Source organism: Equus przewalskii, chromosome 8, assembly GCF_037783145.1.
Source record: "Equus przewalskii isolate Varuska chromosome 8, EquPr2, whole genome shotgun sequence".
In the NCBI taxonomy this organism is placed as follows: Eukaryota; Metazoa; Chordata; class Mammalia; order Perissodactyla; family Equidae; genus Equus; species Equus przewalskii.
Window position 1 is genome coordinate 14,175,773 of NC_091838.1, and position 14,599 is coordinate 14,190,371.

Genomic DNA, 14,599 nt, shown 5'->3' on the forward strand with positions numbered 1-14,599 from the left:
ATGTTCCATCCTTGGGTCTCTCTTTTCTACTCCACAATTACACTGGACTTGACTTCTTTGAATCACAAATACAGCCTTTTCCTTATATGAATAGTGAGTTGGATAGGTATTGCTACAATAATGCTGCCTAACAATCAACCACAAAAACCTCAGCCACAGACAGAGACATGCAGGGCGGCAGGGGTCAGTGGGTTCAGCTCTGCTTGGCTCTGCTCCACGTGTGTTTCATCCTCCTCCTGGAACCAGCAGGCTAGCCGAGGCCAGTCTTCTCATGGGGACGGCAGAGGCACCGGAGGGCAAGCCCAACCACGAAAGCACCGTTTAGGCCTTTGCTCATGACATGCTTGCTCACATTCCATTGACCAAAGCAAGTCACAAGGGTGAACCCAAACAGAAGGGGTGGTGAAACACTTCTTTTTATCGGGAGGGCTATCAAATCATGTGATGAAGTGTGAGAATACAGAGACAGGAGAATAATTAAGAACACTAATACAATCTGGCAAAAATAGTAGCTGAAATTTTGGAAAAGGCAAGTGAGGATAAACAGGAAATCAAAGCTTATCTCCTAATCCCACCATCCACAAATAACTGTGCTTAATAATGAGTTTATTGTTCTAGTATTTTTTCCAGGAATATAAAAAATTTTAAAATTTTTTTGCAAACTTGAGATGAGACTAAAAGTATAGATATGAGGGTTTAAAAAATCCCATCAAAGTATATTAGAAGCATTTTTCTGTCATTAAATATTCTTAGACAATTTGTTTTTCCTATCTATATGTTGGTCCAGGATAGAGATAGGCTACATTTTATTTAATCATTTCACTGTTGTTGGACATGTAGTTTGTGGGCACTATTATCTTAACAAGTAGTAGGGATGTCCTTGATGATAAAAATGACACTTCTCTGAGACGGAGAAGCAAGTAGGAACGTGCTGAATGGGCTGGTTGTAGAGCAGGTGGAGAAGGAAAATCCAGGCCCGAAAAGAAATTATAATACCTTCATCTGGATGTATTCTCAGGAAATCTGTTTCTTCTTCATAAGAGGCATCAGGCATACCTTGGATTTTAGTAAGCTGTATTTTGCATATAAAGCAACAAACAAAAATCATGGTATTACATAAGAAATAACACACACTAACACAATGTCAACATATATCGGCCTAACTTCGTAGTGTTTTGCTTTATATGTACTGCCCTCCTAAGCAATAGGAAAGTATCATTAGCCACACATTTTAATGCCTAAGTGATGTCTCCAAGTGGTTTTCTAATGAACATGCCATCCAACCAGGAAAAATTTTATGCTATTAATAGTTGGTCAATGATTTTAAATAGTTGAGAAGTTTTCCTTCATCAAAAATAACTACAGACCCACTAACCCACGAGATCCCTGAATTGATTACCAGACTGCTGTCTTTCAAAATTCAAATATATCCTAGCAGGAGAACACTTTCCGTTAATTATCAGTTATTTACAACTTAAAATGATTGTCAGGTCATTTTGAAACAGCCAGTAACAAAAAGGGGAAAAGTACATAAAAACATAAAACCCTAAGAATTTACTGAAAGGAGATGAGGGTAAGGCTTGAAACGAATTAGTGACAAATTATTCTTTATTTGCATTTGATAATAACACTGAGGCTGGTAGAAGAGTGAGCCCATGGGAGCCTGTCCCGGTATCCGGAGCTTGGGCAGGTGCTGCTTTCATATTCTCACGAATTGCGTGCACGCAGGTACTCACTCTGGGCACTAGATGGTGCTTCTGCGTGCAACAGCTCTGGGCTTCGCAACCTGTGTTCCTTCCCTCCCTCAAAAAGATTATTGGAAATTCAAGATACCATTCCACCCTCTTAACCAATTAGCCTTTCATTAACAAAAGTTATAGCTTTAATCAATTCTTATGAAAAAATGATAAAAGTTTTATATTAAATGTCAAAACAATCAGAAAACAATTCAAATATGCAAGCTACTCAAACCTTCTCTATATAGTATGAAAACTCTTTCCAAATAAAAAAGTAACTTGCCATCAACGTCTGCTTTTCTAAACCAACAGATCTGCTAAAAACAGTGCAATTTGTCTGAAAGCACAACTTCGTAAGGGCCTTGGCTGACATTAATCAATGTAGCAAAAGTTTAGTTCTTTATATGTAAATAAAGAGTTGTGGGTTACAGCCTCACAACATAAATTAACAGAAAATTTAACTGATTTACTTCTCCCTTCTGCACTCAAATTTTTGGGTCCAACTATTTTAAGAAGTTTTGGGCTAGGGTTAAACATCCCCTAAGTGAGGATTATGCTGCCTTCACACGTTCTTCCTTCTTTTTCCCCTTTTCAAGAACATCAGCACACAAGGCTTTCACTGGAACTGAAACTGCTGCTGGGCCAGCAGGTACAATGGAAGCGCAGCGTTTCTAGGAGGCCGATACTCAACCAGAACACGTTGTGATCAGCACTCATGTAGCTTTCTTCACCTGCAAGCTCATTTAACAGCTTTCCAAGAATACGTAAATCAGGTGATCTTAGTGACAAAAACGATACTCCAAACACCTTGAAGTTCTGAAAGGTTTTCAACCATTTGCTAATTAATTAATAAGACGCCTCTTCCGTAGAAAAATAACTGGAATAGTTGCCCAAATTAGCAAAAATCCACAGGAACTCCAAAGAAACAGAGCTAGCTCTGTGGCTCTCCTAAAAATCTCTCTTCTGTCCTTTTCCTTGTGCTTAAAAAAAAAAAAATGTGACTCTCTGTGGTATCTCTGTTGAGTTTATCCATATTGTTAGATTTTTCAATCTGATTCCTATCAAGTATTGTCATGACATTTGGTAATTCAAGATGGTTCTTTACTAAAGAGATGCAAGAAACAGGTAAAAATATGAAATACCAATCAGAAGAAATTCTCTCTTTGAGAATGGAAGGGTTTGGTGAGTGAAAATCAAAAGCAATAATCAATAATACGATATAGTTACTCAGATTTAGCACAAATAAGCTGCTAGATGAACGAATTCTTGGTTATGCAAAAAGTTTTAGTAAGTGTGAGTATAGATGACAGGTCAGAGTATGGAGAGGGTGGGCTAGGTATGAACGTCACCTTATCTGTATCAGAAGACCATGAGCAAAGCTTTACCATTCACCTGGCTCCCTGTGCAACCATGATTTACACTCTCTCCTTCCTCTACAAGAGTGTGGTCAAATCAGTGGCCACTTCTCTGTCTGTGATCTACCCAATATGGGACAGATAAGGAAATTTTAGTATGGAAATTTACCTCTCACTTTTGTTTGAAAAGAGTAAAGCATAAGAAAGAGAAAGTATCTGTGCGTTGTTCTGCAATGTAAAGGGTATAGGTATTGCTTCAGCTTCCTGAATCAAGCCCAGATCCCTGAGCCTTCCCCAGTCCGACTTCAACTCACTTCTCCTGCATTTTCTCCAATCACAGTTCTCAGGAGCATCAGATCTGTAGCTGAAGCCCTCTCTGCTCCCAGGCCTGCCCCATGCCTGGATGGCAGTGTGCCTTTGTTCCTCTCGTCAGTCTCCCCGGGATGCCCGTTTCCCACCAGCTCTGTATGTCCAAACGTACCCATCCTTCAGAGTCCGACTCAAATGCCACTTCCTCATAAAAGATGTCCTGATCCCCCAATGGGATTATCTCTCAAGTATAAATCTCTATAGCAACGTACATGTCCACAAACAGTTGCTGCTGACTATAAAACCAGGTGTGCTCTACCTTGGGTATGGAGTATTTGTGTGTCTTGTTGGATTTCTGGGGGCTTTTCTCTCTTACTTGACTGGAAGCTCCCGGTGGACAAAGGAGGTGACCATTGCCCACATAAATTTGCATTTATTTAGTAAACATATGCACAGCCACTATTGGCTGAATGAATAGAAATAAATTCTTACTGCTGCTTTTAGCATATTCACCACGGGCAGTAAGTCATGCACGTCAGCTACAGAAAGAAGATGTTGCTGGTTCCTCATCCCCTCACTGTGGTTCTGATGTCCCTCCAGGTTTTCCCTGGACAGTGAGGACTCATCCTACGGATTGGAAGCTGAAGTAGACCAGAAGCCATCTAACATTTCTTCCAATCCTGGAATTCTATGATGCTATGAAAATCAAGTTATTGTAAGAGGTTCTGATATTAGGGGCTCCATGAGTATTCTTGAATGGATGAAATCAGTAGACATTATTTGCAGGTATGTTTGCATTATAAGAGGAAGGTATCACTAAAAATGCTGAAATATCTACGAATCCAGTTAACTGGTTGAAATATCAAATTAATTCAGCAGAGTACTGATGGGAGAGGAGGGGAAATAGATTGTTTAAGAGTTTGGCAACAACATACGTCTATAAAGTATCTCATGTGCTTAGGACGTGGTAGAACATAATATGTTTGATTGAATTTCCTCCATGAGGTATTGGTGTGGAGCAGACCTAAGCTCCATGATCTAAGGGAAAATGCTTCATTTAAAAGCTTACCTAAATTACTTGGTAATTTGTTTTTCTTTCTAATACTCATTATACTTGAAGAAACCAAAGTTGATCTCATTGCCAGAATAATAAGATTTTTACTACTTTTGATATTTCTCATAATGACAAGAAGATAAATAGTAGCACAGTTATCTACGTACAAGAAAGCACATATTTACATACTTTTTCTATGTAAGTGATAATATTCAGTAAGGCAGAATTAAAGTTTGCAATTTGATAAAAAAAAATTGTAGCTGTTGGTCGGAACTTGCCTAAATTCCAGCCCTCCCCTCCTGCAACTCTGAGTCTCTGCTCACTCCCGTCAACTTCCACTCCTCAGGAAGTTGCCCACTTTCCCACCAGAGGTTCTATTCCTTCTTTCTTTCTCCTGACCCTAGCCCCACCAGCTACCTCCTCTCTCTGATGTATCTTCAACCTCTCCTCTTTACTATATTTTTCCTGCTTCAGATAAGCAATATCAAGTTTCCCTACTCTTAAAAATAACAACCACCTTCCTTAAACCTATATCCCTCTCTAAGTACTAGCTCATCTACTGCTTCCATCTACAGTCAAACGTCTGGAAATAGATGGAACTTGCTGTCACTTCTTCATCTTCCACTCATTCTCTCAAGCAACTGCCATATGACTTCCACTCACATCACCATGCGGAAATCATCCGTGTCAAGGCCACCAACGACCTGCTAATCACAACTTGATTCAACTCTTTTTGGTCCTCGTCTTGACATCTTGTTGACAATTCTTCTTGAATTTTCACATCCCTGGGTTTTATATGCATTAGATTGCTGGTACTCACACTTCTCTGGCCACTGCTCCCACACACTTTTTTACTTACAAGCAGAGAATTATTTTTCCTAGTATAGCACAATATAACATATAATTTAACAAACACTTACAACCCAGAATCAATACCTATTAACATTGTGTGATATTTACTATCAGTCTCTCTTTTCCTTAATTACACCCTTAGGAAAATTATTTGAGTAATATAATCCTATATCCTTCTTTTAAAACATATAAAGGAAATATTGCATTTCAGATAATGCTAAAGCTTCTTTTATTCATTACCCTTATTCAACCCTATTTCCTTCCTTGCACTTCTCCTTATGAAACCATTATCATGAGATTGGTGTATAACCAGTTTATTTTTAAATTTTTACTTACACACATAGGTTGTCATATGTTATTTGGTTCTGTGTGTGTTTAATACATTTACATGAATGATACCATAGTAAAACTTTCACTTCTTTTGGTTCAACATTATTATTTTAAGGTCAGTCTGTGTTGCTATATAAAGACCAAATGCAAACCACTAAATTCTGTTAATACATTATTCATGTGGCTGCAGCATTTGATATGATCAATCCTTTAATAACGAGTATTTAGGTTGTTTCTAATTCTCTGCTCTTGGAAAAAAGGCTGGAGTGAGTCTCTTTGCCTGTGTCTCTTCCACACACGAGAGGAATTTTCTCAGGTATACATACTTTGAAGAGGCATTGCTGGGTCTTCTCAAATCTTGCTTCAATTAGATGCACGCCCCATTCCACTTCCAAAGTTATCTTTCTATGAAGAAGAATCTAACAATATGAGTTTCCTGCTTAAAATCTTCAATTGGCTCCTCCTTCACTTCAAAGTAAACTACACTGTCCTTGAGGACTTATATAAGGTCCTTCCTCATCTGACTTCTGCTCACCTCTCCAGGCTCATTTCCCACTCCTTTACCTTATACTCTAGTCCTACAGAACTACTTTCAGTATTTCAACATTTCAGAATTACTATTCTGAGTGTGACACCTTGGTCTCTCATTTCTCTGCACTCGCACGTGCTGTGCCCTAACTTTAGAATACCTGCCCCCCACAATCTTTCCCTGCTAACTCCTTCTCATGCTTCAAAACTCAGCGCAGGGCCCAGCCCATGGCTGAGTGGTTAAGTCCGCAAGCTCTGCTTTGGCGGCCCAGGGTTTCGCTGGTTTGGATCCCGGGCTCGGACATGGCATCGCTCATTAGGCCATGTTGAGGCGGAGTCGCATATACCACAACTAGAAGGACCCACAGCTAAAATATACAGCTATGTACTTGGGGAGAAAAAGCAGAAAAAAAAAAAAGGAGAAAAGAAAGAAAAACTCAGCTCAGATACCATCCTCTTTGGGAGACCCACTGTTTCTCTCCTTCTAAGATGATTTAGACATTCAAAATAAACAAAACTTGCCTCTTCCAATAATTAACTGGCAAGATTACTAGTCAGCATCGCCTGCCCCTGGGTCCACACATTAAGGTAAAGAACCTACAAGGTTTTCTGCCCCTAACAGGTAGCAGCTCAGGCGCGAATGCCCTGGAATGAACCCCATAGTCAGCGTTCCCTTTTCAACAAGAACACTAGGGCTGGGAGCAAAGTGTGTACAACTGCTCTTTGAGGCCAGATTAGAGAGGGTGAGACGCAGTCCACTATTTCAAGAGAACAGAGTTGTACCTTCTTATCTTTCAAATGACCGCACTGGGTTCTACCTTTGCTCTCTCTTTTCTCACAAATGCAAGAAAGATTTTTAAAGACGCGACTCAAAAACTCCTATTCTCAGTGAAGCTTCAGTTGCGATTGAAACATGAGTGCCCTGTTTCACACAATCTCCATGAACAAAGGACACAAAAAGTTCACTTGGGCTAAAATGATTTCACAGATTATGGACCTCACTGCATCTCATTTCTGAAAGCATTTCCTCCTGCAGCTGTGAACTGCAAGGATGGTCAGAACCGATCGATTCCTTCACAGATAAGCACATTTCACACATAGTCAAGAAAAATTATCATTTGAAATATGGGAATCGGAGTATGGGCTTGATCCTCTGTGAAGGTAATGGAGCATACTGCTCCATAAGGATTGCATTTCCAAAGCCTGCAGTGAGGGGGTTCTGACTACGGAAGGAAAAAGGAAAAAAAGTTTGGTTAATAATCACATGGAGAGAAATTTATGTGTTAAAGAAGTAAATTAGATTCCTTTTATCTTACATTTGACTCCTCTCAATAAGAAACCTGAGTGACTGCTATGCACTGGGCACTGCTTTAGGCACAATCGATACAGAACGAAGGGGTTGGGAACGGGACAGGACCACAGTCAAGGGGAGGAGACCGAAAACCACATGGATAAGTAAACCAAGTGTAATACCTGCTGGGATCCTGCACACAGGGCACTTGTTATGGAATTTGAGAGCATAAAGAAAAGGTTCCCATCTAAGACTTGAGGGACGGAGGCACAAGGCAGGAAAGGGAGGAGGACATGCCATTTAATGTGCAAGGTGGCTTGCAAGGGACAATAAGCTGCTGAGTAAATTAGATTTGTCCCCAGTAGCAGCCCTGTGTGTGCACGGCCCTGTGAGAGACACTGTGACCTGGAGTGGGGTTTGGAAACAATACCCACCACTGTCCACCAGTCCCCCAATGGGCATATCTTCTTGGCCAGGGAGCACACCCTGTGCAAAATGCTGTCCTGGTGACAGCTGCCAGGCATGCACATTCTGGCACTGGAGTTCAAGGCAGAATCTTCAGTTGAGAATAGAAGTTCCTCTGGGGTTGGCTGACCCATGAGCTCAGGCTTTAGATCGTGACCCCTTAAAGCTCACCAGGAGCTTTCATGTGTCACCTTGGGTGTAATCATGCAGAGGTATAACCACATGTGGGTACTGACCAACCCTGGGACTTATGAGGACATATTTTGCTAGTCTGCAGAGATGAGAGGCTCCTAAACAGGCAGATGCCCTTCCCAATGCGTTTCCTGCTTACCTTCCCAGCATCATCTCCTCCCACTCCGTACTACACACAGTGCGCCCTGCCCAAACCCTCACCACATCCCGGAAGTCACTCTGCCTTCCTGACGCCATAACTTACACATTTTGTTCCCTATGCCTGGGCTTTTTTCCCTTTTGCCACTGGAGAAAATCTACATATGTGATCCAAAGTCCAGGTCATTTATCTGAGTCTTCTTTTTTTTTTGAGGAAGATTAGCTCTGAGCTAACATTTGCTACCAATCCTCCTCTTTTTGCTGAGGAAGACTGGCCCTGAGCTAACATCAGTGCCCATCTTCCTCTACTCTTTATATGTGGGACGCCTGCCACAACATGGCTTGCCAAGAGGTGCCATGTCCGTACCCAGGATCCGAACTGGCGAACCCCGGGCGGCCCAAGCGGAACATGCGCACTTAACCACTGAGCCACCTGGCCGGCCCCTGAGTCTTCTTCAGGGAGAAAGGATCATTTCCTCTTCTGGGCATTCATGACTCTGAATGCATCACTTTGCAACACTGTTTAATATCACTAGCTTTACATGTTGAATCCCACCCCACGCTGAAAGTTCCCTCTCCATTCAAAACCAGTATCTTCTCCTATTTCTCGTCTTTGCAAATAGCGCCTTTACTGGCCCAAGACAATATGAAACATTACCGTCTACCTGATTTCCAGCACATTGCCAAACCTAATTAATTATATCTCCTAAATGTCTCTTGAATTTATCTCTGTACTAGCCTCACCACTGTCCTAAATTATTTCTTTCCTATACTGTTACTTTTGCTTTTTAACTAAACCTATTTACCTCTGGTCTCCAATCCGCCCTGCCCTACAGGGGAAGCACTGTAGCCAAACGGTTAAGCAAACAAACTCTCCTGCCTGCTGACCTCCGTTCAAATCTCAGCTTTGCTATTTATTGTTTATGCGGCTCAGCAAAAGAAGAAATGCTAGTAGTACTTACCTCTTAGGTTGCTGTGAAAATGAAATGGAATAACACACGCAAAGTGCCTAGAATAGATCTTGGCACAGAATAAGGGTCCCCTGAGTGTCAATAATTAGCATTATTGTTTCTTCCAGCATCTACGCTATCTTTAGAATTACTTTCATGTCTGACTTTTTTGCAAGTCTGATAACATCCCTCCTGTGGAAACAACGCTTCTGAGACTTTCCATGGTCTTTGGAATTTACTGGGGTTTGTAAGACCCGCCATGATCTGCTCCCAACTCCTCTTCAGCCTTCTCTGTGGTTCAGACGAGAGGAACCACCAGCCTTCCCTAGACAGGCCGCAAGCTCTTCAGTCTCCTTTTCTGGTGAGTTATTTCCAAAAGGGTACTTCTTCTTTATCCACCTGGCCGTTTCCAACTCATTCTTCCAGTCAGTTCATAGGCCAAGTTCACTATCTGAGGGGCCCAAAAAAACAACCTAACGAACAAACTAGTTTTCAAACATGCTAATTAATATTTTATATTTGTATTTACAATTATATATAGCATTATATGTAGGTTATACAATATGACAGTTATTTAGGACTTTTCTTTTTTTCCATTGTTGCCAACATTCGGCCGGGGTTCTTCTGAACTGACCAACAAATAGCTGTCTGATCTTTGCATTCCCCAACTAAAAACGTCTTGTGGCTTTGAACATTTAGAATATCTTTGTTGAATGACAGATATCCAGAGCTATCCACCAAGATTATTCATATTTCAAAAGCATTTTATAATTTCAGTAGATTTGGATCAAGAAGGGATTAAAGACATTTGGGTCTGTGAGACTTTCAATGATTAATGTTAATTCAACACATACTTAACTCTCCTTTTATCCTACCCCTGGAAACATTAAAAATAACAGAGGAAAAAATCTCTGTCTTTAAGTTGTCAAGGTTGACGAGGAAGCAGGCACATTAATAAGAGATTCAAAGGAATGATAAATGCTCTCAATAGAACATAGGGTAATATGGGGAGAGAGGGAAAAATTTAGCTCTGCCTAGAGGTGAAGGTGAAACCAAGGTAGACTGAGGGAGGATAAGTGGGACTTTCCATGTACATCAGTTGAAGGAAGGACTCAAAGGCAGAGCATAGGCATGAGGCATGGAAACCATGGACTCTCGCACAACAGGAGGGTAGGAATGCTCAGAGATGGGAATAGATATGGGAGAGTGACAGGAAATAATTTTGGAGAAGCATGTGGAAGCCAGAGAGTGAAGGGTCTTGCATGCTGTGTTCAACAATCTAAACTTTATCATGTAGGCAATGGTACTGCATTGAGAGGTTCTAAGATAATATTTGGCATGATCATATTTACGTTTTCAAAGGAATAACTTGACGCTGATGGGGTTAGGTGCTAGAAGTGACACTGTCTGAAGGCAAGGGGATCAATCAGCAGGTTACTGTCATAGTCCAGGCAAGAAGAGAGATGGTGAGGCTATTACATATTAGCATGGGCTTAATAGGAAATAATAAAATCATTTCACAATAGGAAAGACTCCCCTCTTTGTAGAGTGGTGTGTGACCACATCTGTAGGTCTAAGGGAAACGGTCATATGAATTCTCATGGGTATTCTAGCATGTTCTATGTATTTCTAGTATATTCTATATATTTCTACAATTAACTGTTCCTGGGGCAATTAAGTCTGAAATTAGATTGAAATATTAGATATCCTTATTTTCTGTTCCAATATTGTCTTAAAAGTATAGGGTTCAGGTTTCTGGATCAGGCACAGAGAGATCCCTGGCATAAATGGACAGTCTCAACTTCTAAGATTCTGATAATGGAAGAGGATTCTAGAGAGGCAGCTGCCTCAGTATGAGCTTACATTAGCCGTAGAGGCAAAGTAGTGGAATGAGAAGGGGAAGACTCAGATGCTTTCTTGGATGGAATAGACTAGGCAGGAGTTACGACCATCGCCTTGGGACTTGTGCATGAGCGTGGGCTTACTAGTAAATTCTTTGAATCTGTTAGGTCGAGCTGACCTTACTTGAAAGGCAATGCTGTGCTGAGTGGAAACATATTCAGACAGAACCTTGATGGTACTGAAATAAACCCTGGTGGGGTTCAGGCAGGGTGATGTGTCGCTCCAACAGAAGTCCTCAAGCTTAACTCGCCTCCTTAGCCCTCTGGAACACGTAAACAACACCCCAAGTGTACTGAAGTCAGACCACCTTGCCAGAACTAAGAAAACTTCTGCAGACTCATCAGCTAAGTAATCAATCAATTTTCCTTGATTATTTCAATCCTGGGCCCCATCTCTTCTTTTTATACATGTCTGCCATTAATCTTGGGCATTATTTTCCTAAATAAGCAAGCTTTCTTCCCATGTCTAATCTCTTTGTTGGTTCTCTTAGTATAACAGTTCCTAAGACACATAGTATGGTCTATCCATATTTAAAAAAGCATGGCTGATACCAAAGCTTGTTTATGTCCATGAGACTAGTCAATAGTGACATAAGTGTATAGAAAAACAAATCTTGCTCATTTTTGAACCTTGGAGAAAAATTATACCCTAAAAAACATGTATCCACTGTTTTTTTTCTTTTTTGCATGGCCTTCTGGGAGGAGCGTCTACTTCACTCAGAGGATTCGTGCACAGGCCCATGCTCCTTGATGGAGAAAGCAAACTCTGGAGCCTGGTGGGAGAGGGAAAGAGGCCCTGAGCGCCAGGGGAGGGAAAAGAGAGGCGGAAGGGAAAAGAAAGCCTGCAATGAAGTCATGAAAATCTCCATTTATAGAGATGCTCTACTTGAGTGTTTTGTTCAACATCATCTGTGAGAAGGAATATGAGTTTTTCCTCAAGGCCCTCTCTCACGTCAGAAGATACACTAAAACAGTTCCCTTAGTGAATGATTTATCTGGATTCATCTGATAGGGACCGAGTCATTCAAAAGAAACTATGACAGTGGAAGAGAGTGAGCTTAAAATTTCATCATAAAGCCCTGATCATCCCACAGGTGGGGCTCATGGAAATTAGATCAGTGGAGAAAAAATAAAGACGTAGCATTTCATTGCACAGCTGAGCACAGTGTGTGAGGAAGTCTGCACTCCTGTTACACCTATATAAGCACAGGTCCTGCACCCAGGAGATCCAAGCCAGGTCACACCACAGCAGGCCCGGCCCTCAGCGCTGGGATCCACCTGCTGACTTGAACCTGGGGCCCAGCTTGCCCTGGGTGGAACACTAGGCATCTTCCTGCACTTTGGGTTCAGCATCCTTTCCTGCTTCCAAGCTTTTGCGTCAGTCTGACTTTCCTTTCATGCTCACTCCTCACCAGCACTGAAGACCTGCTCTGAACCCCTCGACTTCCCCCCTGCCTGCTTCCTAAGAGTGCCTTCTCCATAAGGACTGACCGTCCTCATCTTCTCAGATGATGCCTAAGATATCTGCTTTTACCAGACAACAAAGAGGCTGTCTTTGACCTAACAAAATATTGCTGCTTTCCGGACAACCCCCGCCACCTTGTGGCACCCCAGGCAGGATAAACATTAACTGTGGCCTCTTGAATGCTCTAACTTACCTTACTGACTTCCTGCGGGCCAATATACCTTCATATTAGTTCAAATTAGCCATGGACCCATCTCGTCCCAATTTATTCCTGCTGAGTGCACCACTGGGCCCACTGCTGGGGGCTATGACTACTAGATAGAAAAGCAAATACAAATCGCAGTCTAGATTAAATTAGGATCATATAAATTAAGATTTAAGGGGAAAGGTGCTAGATTGTATTTGGGTATTTATTTCTTTATAAGCCCAAAATGTTAATTTGCTTTATTATTCAAGAACTTTTTTTTTTTTTGCTGGCAAAGATTCACACTGAGCTAACATCTGTGCCAATCTTCCTCTCTTTTTTTTTTCCTTCCCAAAGCCCCTGTACAAAGTTGTCTGTTCTAGTTGTAAGTCCTTCTAGTTCTTCTATGTGAGCTGCCACCATAGCATGGCTACTTACAGTTGAGTGGTGTGGTTCTGCACCCAGAAACCAGGCCTGGGCCACCAAAGCAGAGCAGGCTGAACTTTAATGACTGGCCATCAGGGCTGGCTCTCAAGAACTATTTTGATTTACACAAATCTATGGCTAGTGAACTTGATCAGAATAGCAGTTTATAACCATTCATAAATCACAATCATTAATGAATTGTGTTGCAAGCGATTTATTGGTAAAAATATGGTTCTGGAGTTTAGAAATTGCTTTTTGTAAGTAATTTGAGGAGCTTCAAGTTTATTTTGACAATAAGACCTTTTCATGTGTACTCTGACATACTTGTTTGGATGGAATAGAAAGGGGAAGAATTATAACTCTTGCATTAGAACTTGTGCATGGGTGTAGACAGGCTGGTCGTAAAATCAGTGCTCTTGAGTGGCTTGTGGGAAAACGCCGAGGACTGACAGTTTGGAACATGCTGGCAAAAGACCTCCACTTGCTTGTGACGCTTTGATGAATGCCACTGAAGCAATAACAAAGACCCACCTACTATGAAATGGCTTTCACGTAGGCAGACTTCCAGAGCTTTAATTACCATGATGCTGTAGTAGATACCGCTGATCGATTATTAGGAGAAATTATTATTTGAAAATTCTACCATCATGTGCGAGAAAAGCCAAAAAGGAGTCACGGCATTCTCATCATGCTAATCCCTGTAAGAGCTTTATTAGATGATATTCTTTCTTTACTATCAAATTCCACTGGTGGTCTCTAGAGGACGTCTTCCCAATAATTTTGTCATGGAGTAGTTCTTTCCTACTCCAAAACAGTTAGCTCACTGATTTTAAACATCAACTACAGTTCATCTTGTACTGGGCTGGATGTCTACGAGAGGTTAAGTAGCTTGTTGATGACGGTTCTGCTGGGAAGTAATGGTGAAACTAAACATGGAAGCAGTTCAGTCTGACGTCAAGCCTGAACCCATCAACTTACCTGCCTTTCCTACAGCCCTGTGATCTCCACTGATGTTGGGAGAGGCTCTGCCTGTAGAAGCTGCTTTCATCCTGGGAGTAAGGGATTGACGTCATGCCAGCTCCACCTCAACCTCGTAACTCTGCATGTGCTGCAGACATTTTCCTGGAAGGGTGAACATCAACCAGTGTGATGACTCTTGCTTGCTTAAAGGAGCTCTGAAATGATGGTGGCATCCTGGGCTTGACCTACATAGGAGGCCCCACAGGGCCAAACATTCCTCAGATGGAGATTATTGTGGTGGCTACATTGCAATTCCCAAGGAAATGTGGGTGCACAGAAATCCAACATTCACTTAAATATCTATTTGCTTATTGTCGGTCTCCCTCGCTAGAATGTGAGCCCCATCAACATAGATGCTTTGTTTTGTTCACTGCTGTGTCCCAGGCACAGAGAACAGTGCCTT

At 41.5% G+C, this 14,599-nt stretch overlaps 1 long non-coding RNA gene across 2 annotated transcripts in view; it reads right to left on the reverse strand.

The window, feature by feature from the left end:
* LOC103548062 (uncharacterized) overlaps positions 1-14,599 on the reverse strand; it is a 126,158-nt gene that overhangs the window by 24,892 nt on the left and 86,667 nt on the right. The window contains exon 5 of one of the 2 annotated variants that reach the window (XR_011543359.1): positions 997-1,072. The exons of the other annotated variant lie outside the window; for it this stretch is intronic. This is a non-coding gene — a long non-coding RNA (uncharacterized lncRNA). The remainder of the gene's footprint in view (positions 1-996; positions 1,073-14,599) is intronic. 2 annotated transcript variants of the gene reach the window in all.